This window comes from Nicotiana sylvestris, chromosome 4 (assembly GCF_000393655.2).
Source record: "Nicotiana sylvestris chromosome 4, ASM39365v2, whole genome shotgun sequence".
In the NCBI taxonomy this organism is placed as follows: Eukaryota; Viridiplantae; Streptophyta; class Magnoliopsida; order Solanales; family Solanaceae; genus Nicotiana; species Nicotiana sylvestris.
Genome location: NC_091060.1, coordinates 145,085,405 through 145,092,017, shown reverse-complemented (window position 1 = coordinate 145,092,017; position 6,613 = coordinate 145,085,405). Strand labels below are relative to the sequence as shown.

The 6,613-nt window shown below is 32.7% G+C and overlaps 1 long non-coding RNA gene across 1 annotated transcript; it reads left to right on the top strand.

Annotated features, from left to right (window-relative positions):
• The first annotated feature begins 3,280 nt into the window (after positions 1 to 3,280).
• Positions 3,281 to 6,023, top strand: LOC138889065 (uncharacterized). The gene is made up of 3 exons (XR_011406628.1): positions 3,281 to 3,328; positions 3,661 to 3,730; positions 5,972 to 6,023. It is a non-coding gene; the product is annotated as an uncharacterized lncRNA (long non-coding RNA).
• The last annotated feature ends 590 nt before the right edge of the window (positions 6,024 to 6,613 follow it).

Here is a 6,613-nt window from a genome sequence, read left to right as displayed (position 1 = left end):
TTTAGTTAGGTTTTTAGCCATATGTTATTGTCGGACAATAATTTGGTAAACATTTAGTCAGTGCCCAATCTAGTAAATCATTTACAGCGTACTTGTCAAAGGTGTGTGACTGCATAGGTTAGGCTGTCTTGTCCACGCCACGCTATTTGAACAAGGACAAATTTCAAGGACACTTTCACACTTGACCTGTTGTACAAAATACATCTTAAATAATGAACTAGTTGATAAAGTAAAGCAAGTTGGAACAACTCAGAAAAGGGTTATATAACTTCCAAAATGAAAATCTGCTAAAGTGAAATTGCAACTTAGAAAATGGATTGGTGATTTGGATTTTAAATTCTAGACAGTTAGCTTCTTTAATAATCATTGCATTTAGAGCCTGAGATTTTTGAAAATGAAGCCATTTCAGCATGATCTTTAATTTGTAGCCAGTTTCGACTTTTGAATACACAAACAAGTTGTTGAATCGTTTTATTTAATCATCTAGGCACTAAATTCTTAGATAGTCTAGAACAACAACGACGCAAAATAAAAGCATACAACGACTAAGACGCTTTAATTTAAATTGTAGTTTTACGAGTTCGATTCTCAATTGTCTCGCGTAAGTGTTACTATAATTTTATGGGTTCAGATTCGCAATTCTACCATGTCTCATCTAATTTAATGGGTTCAAAATTTATTATTTGTACATATTTAATAATTTTTGGGGCAAAAAGCCCTATGGTATGAGCACTGAACCCATAGTTTCTACACTAGATATGCCACTAGTGTTAGCCCATTTGATCTTTTATACTCTGTATAACTATATTACGTTTGTGGTTGTTTCGTTTTAATCTTCTGTCTAAAACCTCCCTAACCCTTTTTTTAAAGGAACTGACACTGTATAGTCGCTCTCAAACTAATAATCGAAACAATGTATATTTTTGTCTATATATATATATTTTGTATATTATATAAAAAAATTATACAAATTTTATACACTTATTCGATTGTCGAATGTGAATAGTTTCTGGTGCGGGCTAAAAGTGAAGAAAAAAAACCTTTTCTATCCCCGTTGAGGCCCAGTACAGTCCAATAATGGGTGATGGCTGGTCCAAGAGAGAATAAAAAACATTTGTCTAAGTGTTCACACTACCAAAATAGGTCTACGACAATTTGGCTGTAAAATTCCAAAGTCTTCTTGCTATGTATGTCAAAGATGATAAAGATAACGCACACGAGATGCCGCATAATCACAGACTATTACGTACTTGCTTTGGTTCTATAACATCTTCAGTATTATTATATCTTTGGTGCGTAAAAATTAAGGGTGAAAAATAAAGAATCTTTTCTCAAATAGCTTTTTCTATAAATTCATGTATCAGCTCAACAAACATCCTTTTGTATTTGAAAAGCTTTCCTCTTTAAGAAAAAGAAATACTATTCCAGTTGTTAGCCTATTTTCCACTACCCTATGGGTAATTTGTGCTTATCATTAAAGAATATTCCATTCAATTGCAATATCAATCTATTATTTGCAATCGTTTTCATGGTTAAAGTTGGGCCATGATTCCTCTATACATGAAAAGATTGGGTCTAGGTTTGGTAATTCCAAAAAACGATTGAATTGAGTTCTACTCGGCCATTTTTGACGTATTTCGCTAAGTTAAATTGCGAATTTTCATATACTACTATTCAGTTGGAATTTCCATACTTCATATTAATATGCGAAAAGCAACAACCAATTATTCTTTTTATATTTACAACTTCTGTCTCAAACTTTAACCAACCCTTTTATATTTCTGTTGAGGACCACTATATATGACAATAATTGGTGATGGCTTATTCTAAGAAAGAAATGAAAAAATATGTATGTTTACACTAGCAAAGTGGGCGAGCAAATGGCTACAAAATCCACAATCGTTTATCTGTCTAAGATAATAATGTAACGCACACGAGATGCCGAATTATTGCGACTGTGATGTACTTTGATTCTACAACATTTCAAAGATGATATGTCTGGAGTGTAAAATTGAAGAAGGAAAAAGAAATCTTTTCCAAATAAGCATTTTGAAATATGGATGTATCGTCGAAATAAATTTCCTTTAGTAATTGAAAAGGACGCTTCTTCTTTAAGAGAAAAGTTATATTCCAGTTTATAACCCACGAAAATCTAATTATTTCCTATAAGTGTATGGGGCAAAATTGATGAACGACGGGTGGATGATCGACGAGTTGACACGTGGAAGAAAAGACAAGTAAAATATGAGTCAGCAAATAGCTGGCAGCTTGGCACCGGTTACAAACATGTGACCGATGTTGAATATATTTTGAAGAAATTGGAACCAAGGACAGAGATCTGAAAGGAAGATATCGATTGGAAAAAATAGTATTCAATGAGCAGCCGTTATAAAGAATTTTTGCATTAATACCCAACCGTTATGCAGCCATCAAGAGGAATTTTATTCATAGAATCATAACAAAAAAGAGCTTGATTTGGGGATCTTCTCCCCCTGAATTGAGCTACAAATAAAAGAATTTGTATACATAGCGGGGAAAACGAAACATATATACACAAAAAGGCAAAACTAGCTCTTATTCTATTACTAGTAGGGGAAGCCCGTGCTATGCCCGGGCCCAACAAAAATTACAGAGAATCAACAACATAATTTGGTTAATGTTCAAACTTAAATATGCTATGAAGAGCTAATTTACGCAAAGATGTAACAGTTTTGAGGCTCCAACTGTAGTATAAGGAAACTTATGGAGGAATATTGTAACACCTCAGAAATTTTTTGAAGTACTTAAACTATTAAGAAAGTTGATGTGCGCTAATTATATTATTTTGTGCGCAATGACGGACTATTAATATGATGGATATCAATTGGATATGATAATAAGCGTACGAAGTATATTATAAGTGATTTGGGGTCTAAGGAGAAGCCTAAGTCTAAGCCAAGTTGGAAAATTTCAAGATAGGCTAAAATTCTAAATGAGCAAGCACAAGATCACACTTTGGACGAGCACATCTACATATATATATAAGGTGTTATGTGATGCACAACCTATCAAATTAAAGGTCTTTGAGTTTAGTTACTAACGCTTCAAACCGTTCATCATTTGGACATTTGTACAAAAAGTTATGATGGATTTACTGAAGGCGGGTAATGTTGTGTTCTAGGGCAGAGGCAAATCGCAGTTACCCAATGCGATTTATAAATCGTATTCGACACCTGCGACTTACTTGGACAAATTACAAAACGCGAGTTTCATCCATTTTTAACACATTTGGAGCTATGGAGCTCGGATTAAAGCGATTTTTTAGGCGATTTTCACCATATGGATTGGGGTAAGTGATTCTAACTCGATTTTGGTTAAAATACATGAATCTATTGTTGTTTTTATCATGAAATTAGTGAATTGGGTTGAAAATGGTAGAAATTCTCTATACCTTAGATTTAAGATTTGGAGGTCGATTTGTTGTTGGAATTTAGTAATTTTGGTATGGTTGGACTCGTGGTTGAATGGGCGTTCATATTTTGTAACTTTCGTCGGATTCCGAGACGTGGGCCCCACGGGTGATTTTTTATCTAATTTCGGATTTTATTGGGAAATTTGGTATTTTCACATGGGATTGATTCCAATAATCTGTGTTGATTGTATTGAATTATTTTTGGCTAGATACGAACCATTCAGAGTTGGATAATCGAGGAAAAATGTCAATTATTGGATTGAGATGGCGTGATTTGAGGTAAGTATCTTGTCTAACCTTGTGTGGGGGAATTTCCCCTTAGGCATTGAGTCTTATGTGGAAATTGTGTGATTGAAAACCATGTTCGCGAGGTGACGAGTACGTACTTGGTTTATATGTGCAAACTATATCGGTTAAAATTCGTAGACAACCTTATGTATTAAATTAGAAAATTGTTTGGATTTATTAAATCTCTTATTTGTCTAGATTATTTTTATATGATAATTTGGTGCGATTGCTACTTGACTTTTATGTGAATTCTGTGTTTGTTTGAGTTGCTATTTTTATGAAAATAATTTTCATTATTGATTTTATCTACATACAATTTAAATGAGAAATTTAGTTAATAAGATGAATAAATCTATCTATTTCATGAAGTTGTGAATTAAAAAAAAATGTGTAGTCCCTTGATGAATTTCTTTTCAATTCATGTTGTTGAAATTGATATTGAGTTATAAAGGTTGTAAATCATATTGAGGCGAAGTGTTAAATTGTGAAATATTATTTTGTTGAGTTTTCACTCCCAGATATTTTGTTAGAATTTGTGTGCGCATTATGACCGAGTCGTTGGCTTCTTATTATGGAAAAATAATGTATTGTTGATTCATGTGACAAGTTGTAATATTTGGGCACCTGATGTGAAATTTATGATATGTTGTAATATTTGAGCACATGACGTGAAATTTGTGATTTGTTGTAGGATTTGAGCACTGGATGTGAAATTTATGATATGTTGTAATATTTGAGCACTTGACGTGAAATTTGTGATATGCTGTAAGATTTGAGCACTGGATGTGAAATTTGTGATATGTTGTAATATTTGAGCACTTGATGTGCAATTTGTGATATGCTTTGATATGTGATCACTTGAGGTGCAAGTTGTATTATGCTGCGATAATTGGGCACTTAAGGTGCAAGTTGTATTATGTTGTGATATTTAGGCACTTGAGGTGCGATTTGTGAAATATTGTGATATTGATACGCATGCGGTGATATAAGGCCAGGGTGTTGAAACGCATGCGGTGAGATAAGGGTGACTTGAAACGCGTGGCTAGTAGGGGAACTACTAGAAGTCATGCGGTGTGATAAGGGTGGCTAAAACGCGGGATGCTATTTCGGGGAAAATTGTTTTATTTAAAATTATATGTGAAGGCTCCCGCGGTGATATAAGAAAATGAGATATTGTGAATTTATTTATGATTTAGGACTACGAGGCGGTACCTCGGTAGTGCCCTGTTGATATATCTTTATTTATGTTCTTGTCTTTGGTGATTTTGTTTCATTAATATGTAAATTCTTATCTTCTTTTGTGATGTACTAGTTGACATTATTATTATTATTATTATTATTATTATTATTATTATTATTATTATTATTATTATTATTATTATTATTATTATGTGTTTTGTGCTCCTTGTTGCATTGTGTTCACTTTGACTTTTTAGTACGAGACTTTGAAGATTTATATTTTTGGTTTTTAACGATTTTCAATGATTGAATTGTTTTAAATAAAAGAAATTACTATTATGTTTTAAATTAATAAGTTTTACATCCAAATCAATAGTTTATATGATGCTTTAATTTAAGTGCAATGTCATTTTCTCCACTCAAACTATTTGTAAAGTAAATTGGTCGTGCATATTTTTTTATATATTGATATTTTTGGCATGTGAGTTGTCCGTGCAGTTGTGATAGAAATATGGGCACGAGGTGCCGTGGAAATATGAAAGTGGGGTGAGGCCCGTATTACGAAAAATATGAAGGTGGGCTGAGACCCGTATTTTTATGATTGTGAAATGAGGTGTCACAATGTGACTTTTATTTGAAAGAATTATATTCAAAATATTATTTCAAAAAATTAGATTTGAAGGATATTTATTTGAAGGAAGTATATTCGAAATATATTTATTGGTAAGTATTATATTCTAAAGATTATTATTTGGAAAACTTTTAGATGAAATATGTGTAATTGAAGGACTTGATTAAATGGTTGCACTTGTAATCATAGTTTGTTGAGCGATATTTATGGTGTTCCTGTTGTCCGGTTGTTTATATCACTAGTTGATAATTGTTGGTATCATTGCTATTTGTTTCCTATTATTGGGGTATGCTATATTGCATAGGTTATTAGATGTGTCTTGACTGTACCTCGTCACTACTCCACCGAGGTTAGTCTTGATACTTACTGGGTACCGCTGTGGTGTACTCTTACTATACTTCTGTACATTTTTTTATGTACAGAGCCAGGTATTGGAGATATAGGACTCGGAAAGAGTTAGAGAGTGATCGCAAGGATTCAAGGTAGAGCTGTTTGGTCGTCGTAGTCCCTTGGAGTCTTTCTCTTTTATCGTACTATCATATATTATTCGAGCAATATTGTATATTTAATTTCCTTCCGATCATTTCATGTATTCAGTTAGAGTTCGTGACTCAGTACTACCAGTCTTGGGAGGTTGTATCTTTATTTTTGCTGTTGGTTTCGATTATCTATTTTAAAAATAAAAATGGCTTGAATTGTTATTATAATCGACTTACTTAGTCTTAGATACTAAGTGTCATCACGACTCATATGGTGGGATTTTGGGTTGTGAGTTGTGACAGATATCTGGCAATTTTTTAACAATATGGGTATATAAATACCTGGTGCAAAAAAAAAAATGATGTTAGTCCATATAACATCACGGAAACAGCCAAAATACATTGAGCGAACATAACAATAACATGTAATAAATGTAACAACGTAAAATAGATGAAAAAATTATGTCAGAATCTTATTATATAAAGAATTTGAAAGGACTTTCAATTAGAATAATTTTATTTGAATGTTGTTATCGGATTGTTGAACTTTGAAAGGCAAATTGACTGATCCTTTCCTTGTCAATA